This window comes from Pteropus medius, unplaced genomic scaffold (genome assembly GCF_902729225.1).
Source record: "Pteropus medius unplaced genomic scaffold, Ma_sr-lr_union100, whole genome shotgun sequence".
NCBI lineage: Eukaryota > Metazoa > Chordata > Mammalia > Chiroptera > Pteropodidae > Pteropus > Pteropus medius.
In genome coordinates this window covers 16119597-16133659 of record NW_024349796.1, presented here as the reverse complement: position 1 = coordinate 16133659, position 14063 = coordinate 16119597, and the positions used below count along the sequence as shown (strand labels likewise).

The following is a 14063-nucleotide window of genomic DNA, read 5'->3' as shown; positions in this document are numbered from 1 at the left end:
GGCTGGACCATTCCCCTTTCCACCGGCTAAGTGTGTGTGATGCGGTTTCCCACATCATCACAGCATTTGGTGGTGTAACTTTATTATTTCGGCCCTTCTGTGAGGTGTGCGGTGGGTCTACTTTTTAAAATATGAAAGTAGACACATTTTATTCAGTAAAAACCGTTCAGAAAATTATAGAAAATTGAGCACACATTGGTTTTCCAACATGAGATGATTCTTCAAAGATAAAAATAATTTTAAAGGCTCTATCTTGAGAATTTCTTTATTATGTTTGTTTTTTGTTTGGACTCCTTTTACCTCCCAATATTTTCTGTTATGTTTTTACATTTACAGATTTGTCTTTGAGACTAGTAAGATGGTAGTAAGTGTGATTTTTTAAAAATTGCTGTTCATCGTGACAAAATTTCTAGTTCTCGGCTTATACTGGAAGAGATTTCTGATTGATGATACTTCACGAGATGTTCACATGTTACTGAGCATAAACTTTAGTCTTCTGATTTTAGAATCCTCACAATTATGTTAAATGTATGTTAAAAAGTTAATTCTCTAAGATATTGCACAGATGGAATAGTTATCTCCATATCAAATAAAATCATTTGGAAGCTACAAACTAAATCATGAACTAATTTTCTTACGTGTGAAGCTTAACTTGAGTGAACACCCTTGAAGAACTGTAAGTCAATAGCTTTCAAGACTGCCACAACTACAGTTAAAATTAAACATCAATGTTTTGCTTATAAATTTGCTAACCAGTTACATTCTCTCTTTAGAACTGAAGATACCACGTCTCAATATTTATTCCTGTTTCTCACTTTGCCCTGGACGTTTTCTGCTCCTTGCTGTTCCCACCAGCTTCTTCTCTGGTGACTCTTCCCCCTGGGGTCCCTGCTGAGTGCTGTCATCCTGTGCAGAGGTCATGCCGGGCCACCTCTGTACCCTTCCGCTTTCATTGTCTGTGTCGTCACAGTGAGCAGTGCTGAACTTTGGACCAGGCTACACCCCCTTGCATACTTCTCCTTACCTCTCATTTCATAGTCCACACACTCGAGTTCCTTGGATTCATCGTCCTGCAACGGAACCTCCTGTGCATTGTCTTCGTGAGGTGGACCTTGTCTTTGGCCATCACTGTTTCTCCAGCGTCAGGCTGGGCACCCGATTCTTAGTGGTCACTCAATAAATCTACGTGTTATTGTTGGCTGGTCGAGGAAATGAAAGGGTGGACTGAGACATACCCGCCAGCTTCTAAGTTCCACGGACATGTTCATTGTTCTCTGTTCAGTAGGTTATTTGTTCCCAAGCCTTGTTTCTTTGAGAGTGAGCAGGTTGATGAACTCAGAGGGAGATTAGATATGAAGAAGGAAGTGTCGCAGAAAGTTGTCTAGGATTTAGTGTCCTGCATCCACTTTCAGACAGTCTATTATAGCTCCATATTCTTTACCCAGGATTCTATCTCTTGGGAAATCAGAGTTCTATAAAAACGTCTAAGTGTCTTACTTTAAATCGGTGTTCTCTGAAGTTTTATATCCATAAATTGAATGCTATCAGGTTGTTCCATTTTCTTGTTTTGAAAAAACTTGATGTCATTTTGTGGCTATGTCTATCTATGGCAGGGTAAAGAATATTCAGGTCAAGTCATAGAGAGGTAGTAAGAAACTTTAATTAGATAAACGGTGTACTCTAGAAACTATATTCTTTTAATAGACTATGTTAGGTAAATTTTTAGCTTGATGTCAATGAGTTATTCAAACCTTTTAAATCATAATTTTGCAAATTATAAATGTTCTTTTATATTTCTTCCTTTTACAAATTAAGCTTTATACACAGTTCTTAAAAAATTGACAGAGGAATGATAGTGTTTAAAGTGTTTGATTACCTCATCTCTTAAAAAATAGGTTTAATATTTGAATTTACATGTACTAATAATCAATAATTACATAAGAGTGGTGGAAAGTCTTTCTCCAAATCTGCAAATTTTTCTCATGAAGAAGGCCAGATAGCAATTATTTTAGGCCCTGGAGGCCATAATGTCTCTTTGGCAACTATTAAACTCTGCTGTTGTAACTCCATGTAGATGAATGAACATGTTTAGTTTGAATAGAATTTTACTATGGACATTGAATTGTTCATATAACTTTCACATGCTATGAAATATTATTCTTGTTTAGATTTGTTTGCAGCCATTTGAAAATATGAAAAGCATTTTTAGTTCACAGGTTACCAAAAAAATAGCAGTGGGCAGGATTTGGCTTATGGGTTATCGTTCGCTGACCTGGGAGGTACAGCAAGATATGTTCGGTTCTATAACACAATTTACCACATTTCTAATCGATTTTTTTTCTTAAATGTATTTGAAATACTGATTATTAAATATCTTAATTATCTTTGTCTTATATGTTCACTATATTACTCAGGGAAGAAGACGTAACAATTGTTGAGTGATGATTAGGGGCTGATGCTTTTTTGCACCTTGTATGTCACTTAATCTAGTCACCATCTCTGAGAAGTGGATAGTCTTATTTCTATTTCAAGAAAGAAGCAATGAGGAAGAAGGGGATTAGCAAAATTTCCAAGGTTATCAATTTGCTAAGAGGTGGATCCTCATTTTTAACATCCATTTATGAGGCTCCATGTTTATAGAACTGAATTATTTTTTCAGCCACATAAATAGGCTGCATCCACTTAGCGCAGCACTATGTTCAGGTGTTCAATATCTGTTGTTTACTGGAGGATTGGTGTTCGATGCCACTATTTCCTCCAAATTGTAAGCAAGAAAATTGAATTCATATTTTTATTATGTAATTTCTACCTGAGCGATTGTGCTTTATACTGCTTTAAGGGAAATTGGATTGGCAATTGGCAAACGGAGTTTGAAATACAGAGTTCTTTATTTTTCACATATGGCCCCGACTTGCAGTTCTATGTATCATTTAATTTTTAATCTTGCAGTTTCCGTTCCTCTCGAATTCTCAGATGTTCAGAACATTTGATGACACACCAACGTTGAGAGAATGTTTTTCACAGTGGTTTGAGGAAGAAGGAAGTGTTTTTGTATGGGGATTATAAAATATGTCGAAGCACATATTCTTTTTTCTAAAGCCAGTTGCTTTTTTCAAATAGATATATTTCCTGTAAGTGCATCCTTCATTTCTCATGCACTAGCTCTTTGAATACATCTGTAAGTTAGTTTTTCAAGTGAGTGTTGCTACGATAATAAGTAGAAGTTAGGAAATTGTAAGACTCATCGGTGTACGACAGTCAAATGGTCCACTGAAAATTGAGCCTTAAGATTTAGTAAAAGTTCATTTTAATGTGGCTTGACTTTACATACAGTCACAGACACTTCATTTTAGGGTTCCCTATGACCATAATTACCTGTGCATTGTATTACATATAACGCTTTTGTCCCGTTATGATGGTTATGATGCCAGCATAATCAAGGGAATAACAGGTATAACGAAAATGAGCATAGTTCAAAAAAATAAATAAATGGAGGACTCTTTTTAAAGACTCGAATTGGGATAAATTTCATTACATTTCTCAAATATTTGTTACAGTGGTTTTCAGTTGGCATCTTAACTCGGAATGATCATTAACCGGTTCGGGCCTCTCTGGCCCCCAGTTTCCTGCGGGTCACTGATACGACCTTCAGGTGAATGTAGCTAAAACGAACCCTGTCACGAGTAGGCGACAACTGAAACATTGAAATTTCAAAGATGAGGCCAAATCACAGGGAAAAAATGCAACAGCGGTTGATCGTCTAGCGAACACATCACAGCAGGCAGAGCCGGATGGGGCCCGTGGCATAGTGCCCACTCACCTTGGAAGGCCGCTGTCTGTGCCCCGAGGGCACATATGTTTGTGCAACTGCCAACCACCTGGTTCACGCTTAGCCAGGTAATGTGTGACCGAGGCGCGAGCTATGATGTTAGGTGCTGGCTTTGTTCGCTCTGCATCACATGCGTGGAAAGGGAAACTAACATCGGAATGACACTTCGATAACATAGGATCAGAGAAATAGAGAAGAGGGAGGTGGCTGATTCTGAATGGTCTGTGGCATGGAAACCGCATGGCAGCTGATCACTAAGATCGACGGTTGGCGGCCTACTGGGAAGGATGACCACGTGTCTGCTTTTATATTCCTCCTGATTGAGCGGATCCGGCGGTGAGAAATCACTGAAGTGTGTCAGTTTTATAACGCAGTCTGCTTGTTCTTGCAGTGGACTTTGAGATCTATTCGTTATACATCGATGAAAATGTAAAAACCTTATTTTTAAAGATTTTGAGTTTGTTTTATCTCCGGGCTTTACCTATTAATCAGTGGTCTAAGAAACAGACTCCCATTCTTTTTTTCTTTAAAATTTAAAGGCTAAGATGAAAGCTTTCTTTTTGCCTTTTCTTTTCCCCCCTAATGTTAATTTCATTTGCAAAAACTTCTTGGTTTCACCATTTCTATCTTATTCGTCATCCGAGGACAATCTCAGGACACGGGCCTTTCTGCATCAGCTCGAATAATTAGTCTCCCAAGTCTAGCAAAGGTTATGTTAATAATAATTCTGTGCCTTGCCCACATTTATTGCCTGCAGCAGGGTTTCAGCGTGAGAGATGGTGATGTACCTAGCCAGTTATGTCTTTTGAATGCAGAGATAATTTCCCTCTTAGTCTAGCAGGGAATTGGTGTACTCAGTGGAACAGTATCGCTATTTATGATTTTTCTCTCAAAGCATAAACGTGCTGGAAATGGTTATCCATCGAAGGCATGCAACATTAAATATGGACAGTCATCACCTGTGTGAAACGGTCTTTGCAAATTGTGGTCTTCTGAGCTAATGTATTATATGCTTTGAATGAATGAATGAATGAATGAATGAATGAATGAATAATTCTGTCCTTTTCTCCCCCTATCCATTATCTTCCAAGCATTTGTCCACTGAGTGCAGGAATACTGGGCCTTAATGAAAGATAAGCATTATCTCTAATTATGAATGGAAGCCAACTGTCGGTTAGCGAGATGACTTTTGGGTCGGAGTGTCGATGGGAGGAGAAGGCCCTTGGTCCAGACAATCAGCTCCAAGCCAAGAGGCCTGTGCTGTTTGCCATCGACTCCATTTACCCACTCTTTTAGCATCTAGAACTTTTCATCCATAACGCTTATTCCAATTTGTAATTGAACATTCACTGCTGTGTATGTTCCTTTTCTGATTCTTCTGACTAGAACAGAATAGATTCTTCTGTGAGAACGAGGCTATTTTTCTTTCGCTCACTGCTTTATATTAATGACGAGCACCACAGACAACATAAAAATTATTGATTGAATAAATAAGTCCTCCTGTAACCAGACTGAGCCTTTCCTTTCCATGTGGATTGATTTAAAGAATTGCTAGATTTCTGACCCGGGAGGAATAAGGTGGGGAAACTAAGCTGAAGATAGAAAAACTCGAAAAGCTCTCAAATGCTGTCAATTTATGCTAATACAGTCAGTTCCTATTTATACTTGCTTCTTTCTAGATCGTTATAATTCTATTTAAAATGGTTTTTATAGTTCTGGGACATAAGGGCATCTCCACAGAGAAATGAGGACGATTTCTTTTCGTGACTAAGCGACACTTTTCTGGTCACACGTGGAGTCCTGAGGAGGCCCGTGGTTGGTGAGCGCTGAGAGAGAACCTGGCTTTTCTTGGTCATACTGTCAGCGTCAGAAGGAAAGCCTTGAGCCTCCGTAGCGTAAACAGTACCCAAGTGGGACTGTGATGTCTTTGACAGCGACCTCAGTCACTCGCTTGACAGTACGAACTCTATGTATCACATCATTTAGGAAATCCCTGGTTCGCCTAGAAAGAGAACGAGATTCTAATGTGATCGGATATGTCTCTGTGGATGGAGATTATTCGAAAATTTCCTTCGAGTTTGAATTGCTACTGCTCTCCCTGAGAAGGTATAAAGTGTGAATGACCGAAATGCACATGGGGCTGATGCGGGGGGTGCCGGGGGACAACGTCCCTAGGATCACGAGGAGAGGTAGGCAGTCTGAACCCCTTTATTTCATCTCAGTGCTTCATAAGGCATGTGGGTTTAAGGCCTGGTTTATAAAAAAAAAAAAAGAGTTCAAAACTTGATTTTTTATTAAAGCATATTAACGGAGTGGAATATTATGCGATAAACATCCCTTTACACATGCAGAAGTTCAAATAGCGAGTGGAAGTAAGCGATTTTGTCTCAACCACAGAAAACCAAGAAATGTGTTCAAAAGTATTGCTGCTGATGATTGGAAATTACAATCTATTTTCTACTTTTGACCTTTTTACTTCCTTTAATAAGTGTTATGCACGCAGAATTCTGCTAGACATGATGAAAGCTCGAGGAGGAAATAAGAAACACATGGTCTCAAGGATTACATCTCTTTTCTTCGCTGTTTATCTCCATATTTTCCTACTTTTGTGGTTCATCAGACTGTTCCAAGGCTGACTTTGGAAACGTTAGAATTCCCAGAGGTTTACTTGATAAATGAACTTAGCTGTTGGATATTTCCGTTGACTCTGGTTTTGGAAACTCGAATGATGTCCAGATACATTACATGGAAATCGTCGAAATCACTTACTTTTCTCTGTTTCTCGCTTGGCTGCTGCTGTATTTATGATACTATTCGGAGTCGGAGTGAGTTGTTCCTGGCAGCGTGGATGGTTCGCCCAGACTCTGATGTTCTGAAGAGATATTTTATGGAAATGATACAGCGTATCATTTCTGTTGGTCCTCATCTGCAATCTCCGTGAAATAAATAAATCTGAACATGTGACAAAACGTCCCTCTCCTAAGAGGTTAAAAAAGACTAATGAAGACTTTGTTGGCTGTAGCAAAGGCAGCTAAATCGCAAATTCGAATATCTTGAAGGCTGTGCATAATCGGAGCGAGAAAGTTAAGTCACAGATGAACCCACCTAGGTACCCCCCATCGCCACTTTATACAATTTCTAAATGCGGAGAAAACTGCTTCTGCGGCCATTTCTTTACTTTTACCAGCAGCATTTAGTCTAATTACATTAAATTGCTACAATAAAGGCATCTCTGATTACTTCATGGAGAGAGACTCTATGTTGACGGACTAGAGACCCTGCTGAAATAATCACCAGGCTCTTGAGTTATTTTTGTTGCTTCAGTAAACTTTCCACAGATCCACATTTCTCAGTGATGATACTGTGAACCCTCACGAACATGTCGATTCACTTTGGGGGGAAATTTTATCCAATTTGTGTGATGATGATGGCTGCCATCGGGAGACCAGGTCGATGGAGGTATGAGGAAGAAAGCTTGAGGGGCTTCCCAATGTCAGTTTCTCTATCTGGTATTTCGCATCGTTCCCATTGTCTTCTCATTCATGTTAAGAAGTAGCAATTGCCCCCCCATTTTGCCACTTAGGGGAAACTGAGTCTCAGAAGAGTGACACACTCTTGGTGGTTTCAGAGTTCCAGACCTAGTCTGTCTGACGCTTGGACTTAAATGGAGGTCATGTCTCTCCAACGCTCACCCACCCTTCTCGACGTGACAATCCTCAGGTGACAACTTGCCCTTTCTGAAGTCTGCTTGGGGCTCCTGCTCTGAGAACCGAGGGTGTTTTCCTTAATGGGCCTTGTAGGCAAGTATGGGGCCAGCTCCGCTGAGTTAAAGACAATGACTCCTGAGCTCTCAACAGCAAAGCCCACGCTTCACGCTTGAAGGAATGCACTGAACATCCCACCACCCCCCCAACGCACACCTGCACGGACTGTTCAGAAGAGAAGTTATGAGGACATTCGATGATACGGTTCTTGATCCCTGGGTACCGAAGAGGTCGAGAATCTACATTCTAGAAAATTCTTAATTTTATATTTAAATTCTATAATTAAAATGACCTAATGACCTGAGAGCAACCATTTCGATCTTTGTCGCTGGCACCCAGAAGGGATTGTGAATAGATGAGCATGTTAGGAAGTAAAGTCGTGGTTAAATCTGATGACGATGGTGTTACTCGGTGCAAACGGGGTGCCTCGTTTTTGTTAATGTTTTTGTTGTTGTTGTTACATAAGCACCAAATGGTCACTACGGGAAAGATAGAAAACGCGGACTAACGACCACCACCAGAAACTTCAAAAAACAACAACATAATTTCAGCAATGAGAATGATTCGATGTGTAATATTTGGGGTTTTCCCCCCATTTTTAAATGCGTGGTTTATCCGAACAGGATTAGAGCACAATAGTATTTTGTAACCTATTGCTTATTTATCGGTATTCTACTTAATAGTATATCATGAATAGCTTTCCATCATTATTTGTGATTGCATACTATTCCATACTATAGATGTAGCAAAAAATATTTATCTGGTTTCCTATTATTGGGCAATTACATGGCTTTGATTTTTCACAATTGAAACAAGATTATCGTAAGGCTACAAAGAATGTTTATATACTATTGTATGCCAGTGTTATATCGGTTGTCGATATCTTCCTAATATTTTCTTTGCCCTTCAATGAGACTTGTACCTTTTATATATTCCTGCATTTTTATGAATTCATACATGCCTATCCTTTCTGTGGCACATTCTGCCATTCCTGGTAAGAAACACTTCCACATTTATTTTGTCCCTTAATATGTCAGCCAGTTAGTGGGGCACATGTTAAACGATGGTGCCATCTTGGTCCTTGGCAGATGGCCCTTACTGTCTGAAATCTGATCACTCACATTTTTCTGAGTCGGAAGCCTTGTGTGTTGGCAGCCATGTTCTCAGCATCATGGATTTTTCTTAAACTTAACAGCTGATTTTGTTGAGGAAAGGGTATATGTTATAGTTTCTGAAACAAGTGATATGTTCTGTGTATTGAACACCTGACATCCTTAGACTAAATAAACATCGCTAGACGAGTTTCAGAAAGAAGTGGGAAGGAATACTGTGACAATTTATTTGCTATTAATGAATGCACAGTGCTCTGTAAAATAATCATGTTAACCAAGTACATGTCTTCCTGCGCCATCAACATCTCCTTAGTCTGTCAAGCGACCCCGAACAAAGATAGCATTAAAGAAATTAGGATCGGCTGCTGGAGCTGAAATGTTTACATCCTATAAAATCTTTCCAGAGTAATGGTAAAAACGGAAGACTCTATTCCTGTGATCATGCAACTGGATAAAAGGAGTGTGTGCCTGTAAACAAATTTCTCTTGAACGCACATCTGAGCGGAAGATCGTAATGTCTCCACAGCTAGTTCCTTGTGGATCCACAGTTGTGTCTTTCCCACGACTGCAGCCGTCAGTGTCTGACCCAGGAAAAAGGTACTGTAGGGTTTGCTATACCATCAGGGGGTTGAAATAACGAGGATAATGTTTGAATGTTTTTGTTGATGGGGACGAAGCTACTGTTATTTGTTCTTGACTTACTTATTCATCAAAAATAGAGCACTTTGAATACTCTGTAGTTTCGATAAACCGATATTGCATAGATTAAGTATATTTATTTTAATGATCAACAGGAGATACACGTTCCAGAAAATTCTCTAGCATTAGTGAGACACTCGATTCAGCCATTTATTTTTGCTATCCCCTAGAATAACTGAGTGTATAAAGTATACTCCCACGTTAAGTCATTATCAAACGGTTCTAATTTGACATAATAATCTGTCTCTAAGATTATTGTTTAAATGGAAAGTATTTTGAACGTGTCGTACCAAAAGTTGTTCTAAAAGAAGTCAAAATGCCTGCTCCTGGTCCTGCTCCTTTTGTCTAGATGTTTTAGGACAGGCTGCCAGCATTGCCAGTAGGGATGTTCCAAATACACTGGTGTCACCGGTCGAGGGAACAATTCTACCTAATAAACCAGGGAAGTGCTAACCAATTTTTATTACTGCTGAGCAGTTCATGAGCCAGCAGAAAGGAAACTCCCATAACAGATAAATCTCTGCTCCATTCACGATTACGTTTTTATAATCAGCACTTTAAAGTGCTTCTTCCTTAACTGGGCGATGGCAAAATTGGCGTTTGGGTAATAACCCACAACGAGTAAAGATTCACTGCATTGCTGATTGGCTCCTTAGTCAATAACACCTTTGGGGGCTTGGACATCTTCAGAAAATTCGAAGTCGATGTAGTCCCATTCTCTTTGATCCTTGCCTGAACAGAAAGAGGGTTAGTCCGAGAGAAATGAGGAGAGGATCCCACGTAATTTGGTTTTGCACTTGAAATGGCAGCTGAGAATTTTCTCTTGTGCTCAGAGGAAACCAGTGGTATCTAAAGAGCATTTTTCAGCCTTCGCAAGTACACGGGGCTACCCAAGGCTATGATATCGGGAATGAAAGGTTCGTTCGGCTTAATTCCACATCTCCTTCTAACTTTTCAGAGAATATTATCTTATGCAAAAGCAGAAGGACTTGTCTTTCTGACAGCGATCACTGCACTGTTGTCCAAAATAGATTGAAACATTGTTTGAAAATGAGACGGGATATTTTGACATGAAAAGCATAAGCCTTTAATTTTTTACCTGGTCATTCTTCCATAGACCTGATTGTGGAGATCATTAGAGTAGGGACATTCCATTCCGTTATTGATCCATATCCTGTTTTTTCTTTTTCCCAAGAATGCCGAGTAGAGGTAGTTCATTGCCATTCATCTGAGGCTAAGAGAGTTAGCAAGTTAAAAGTAAGGGAGAAACGGCAGGAGAAATTTGGTACGTTAGCAAGGGCTGTGATCTAGAAATCAGACGTGTGTTCAGTACTAGTTTTGTTGCTTTGTATGTGTGGGGGACACCAAGCTTCAAATCACATACCCTCTCTTGGTTTTAGTTTGTATCTACGAGTAAACTTTAGCTCTAAACAATTTCTTGTATAGAAGCAGTTATGGCCCTTGGCATCTAGTATTTGTACGAGACAAATTATAAGGGACGGGGGAGAAAGTCTTCAAAATGTATTTTGGTTTCACTGTAAAATTGCACTTTTATTACACCCAACTTCTTGACTTCCTGGCAGTATGACCTTGGGCAATGTACAGAACTTTTTGAGCCTCACCAATCTTATCTGTATAATGAGGATAATAATTCTTAGCTCAAAGGACTTTTGTAAAATTAAATTTTAAAAATACGAGTGTAGTATGTAGCAGGCATATATTAAAATGATGTGACTAATCAATATTAAAAAAAGTACATTTTGGAGAGAAAAATTTTCATCGGTGATGCAAAAATATTTTTTCACGTTGTTTCTGTTAGTCGTTTGGGATCATTTTTCCTTTTCTTTCATTTTTTACCCACAAATTTTATCATAGTAAAATTTTCTACTAAACGCCCCGCACATAATTAGGATAAAGTGATAGTAATTATGGTAGATGCACAGGTGGAGAACACTTTTTTTTAAGTTTCTTGACCTCCAAATTGCACCTTTTCATGGAAACGGTTGAACTAAACAAATTAGGAAATAGTTTTAACATCTTCAGGTCGCAGCGAGAAATGAATTCAACTCCGTGCTTTGTACAAAACGTTTCTTCATATACATTACATTCCTTCGTGTGCACCGGCAACTTTTTGCACATTAAATTTTTGAACTAATGGGGACTTTTCAAACTGTAACTTCATATTTTTTATTTCAGTGAAAGTTTCTGAGTAATTAAGCACGCACCTCATCTCTCTGCAGAGAGTACATGCTGATTCATGAATGGAATAATGGTGTCCTATTGACATTCTTCCTCATGAAAGGAATTCAAGCAGCTTTAAAGGACTTGAAACTCTAAAGATAATAGCCTCATTTTCAGGAAATTTGTTAGGTTATTAATATCACTGATCTCATGTCACCCTTTTTTCACTAGCAATGTGTCATTATTTACAGGTGAATAATTCTAAACACATCTCGGGTAATTTTACCCAACTTTACGATGCTCTGATGCAGTTCTATGTGTGCACTTCGATCCCTTGAGATGGCAAACACCTTGTCCTTTAATAACAAAAAGCAAATTAGGGAAGCTAATAACCAGCTCTCATAAAGGCTCTGAGGTCCACCTTTTGCCATTAAAACGAATAAGAGATCGTTCGCCATCGCAAAAGACCTTTTGATTCTTCGGTGAGAATTTTCGAGGGATATTCTATAGTATTATCGTGCTAAGAAGGATGCAAAGAAGGTACAAGACAGTCAGTGCTGTGTGTTGGTACCACCGCAAGAACAGACAAGAATGCATCAGACTATCCAAATAAAAGTACAAGGTAGGTCCTGACCGAGGATCAACGAGTGATACTTTATATCGATCTCTGTCTATATAATATATGCATGTATAATTGATATACATGCAGTTGTGTGAACATTTGAATTGGTCACAGTCATACTTTGCACACACACATATGCGCACGTACACAATCAAGCCTCATTATTTGCCCTAGTGACGTGCTATCACGTCTCTGCGGACACTGAATGACTGAAAAACAGGACACTAAATAGACTCTCAGAGACTTGAACTTGACGATATGATTTTGACAGAAGAATGTAAATCAGAGTAAAAGCAAAAAGCAAACTTCTGTATAGCAAAATTCATTCGACATTCAGCAAATAGGGCAAGTGCCTAATTAATACGTGTACCTGGCACCATGTTAGGTTCTGAAAACACGATCGAAATGAGCCAAGTAGACACAGTTCCTGTCCTCACAAGTTTAGAGCCAAGCCAAGCATCACTGGCAGCTTTGGAGGGACACACGGCAGGAAACATGCCCTCAAATAAACTCTTGCTGAGGCTCGTTGTCAGTGCTATTAATGATGCAACCCATCTGGTACTTGGTGGCTTCCTGTCTGTTTCAGTCTGGTTTTGCTCATTATTTCTGCAAAGCACTAAGCTGAGCTGTGTACCTTGCTCAAGACTGGTGTTCACTTTCAAATGTAAATATACCGAATTTCTAAGTATGAAAGTATTTTTCAAAGTTATCTTTCTCTCTTACATGTCTGTGTTCTGCGTCCTGTGGCGTAGAACCAGTTATTCGACCTTTCGGGTTCACTTGAAGGAAAGAGCCCCCTAAAGAGGCAGTTCTGACACTTGGCAATCAATACCATGGGCAAAGGATCGAGGGCACTAAGCAAAAATGACATCTGTGCCACTTGACAAAGGCTTTGGTGAGAAAGACGTTTCAGGTGGCATCTAAAACGAGGCCTCAAAGGAAGAAGGGCGAGGCCCAGAGGAAGGCGAAAGAAATCTTAGTTCAACTAAGAATCATTTTCCTTAACGGCCAGACAGACGATTACTTTCATCAAAAAGTAGCGACCCACAGATTTAAAAGCTCTATGACTAGACTCAACTAAATCTGGTTGAGGAAATACAGAGGAATTACGGTATGCTAGAGTGTTCGTATCATCCACAGCCAATCGGAAAAGTGCGTCTGAAATTAACAAATCTGTTCCTCCTTTTGGAGCAAGGTGATCTGGGGCTCTGTCTCCCAGCACAGATGCCAGATGGCTGTAGCCACAGATGGCCGGCCTCTGCATGCTGACAGTTGTCGACTTGGGGTGCTAATGGGGTGTTAGAAGCATCTACTGCTGAGTCACTTTTAATCCTATGTATATTAGTGAACATCCACTATACTCCAGGCACCAGATAAACGATAATCAGTAAAAACTGATTGAAATCTCTTTAGTGGAGCTCGAGGTTTAATGAGGCTTTAAGAAATGGTACAATGACAAACGATTATTTTCCCTTAAAATAATTCGTAATTTTTATAAACTCTGACACCATAATTAGAAATAATGGAAGGGGAGGGAGAGGAGAGACAGGGACAGTCGGCAGGTAGATCAGAGTACCTTCTTGCTCACACGTGATAAGGTGATGGGAAGAAGGGAGTGGGTGGTTACTTCCTTTCCAACACTTCCCTATACATCGCTCACACTAGGGATCCAGTCTGGCAGTTTCTGCAGTCACGTCTAATTAAAGGTCATGCCTTAGAATAGAAGACCGCACATCCCAGTGCCTTCAATGATGTGAAATATTTCACAGGGATTTTTGTAGATCGATACGTGGATGGAGCTTCCATCTGGCCTCAATATTTGTATTTATCATCTAAAGTTTTGTTTTGCTTTGTTT

The 14063-nt window shown here is 39.5% G+C and overlaps 1 protein-coding gene across 6 annotated transcripts in view; it reads left to right on the top strand.

Moving 5' to 3' along the window:
* KCNT2 (potassium sodium-activated channel subfamily T member 2) overlaps positions 1–14063 on the top strand; it is a 205063-nt gene that overhangs the window by 35766 nt on the left and 155234 nt on the right. The gene's annotated exons all lie outside the window — the stretch shown is intronic.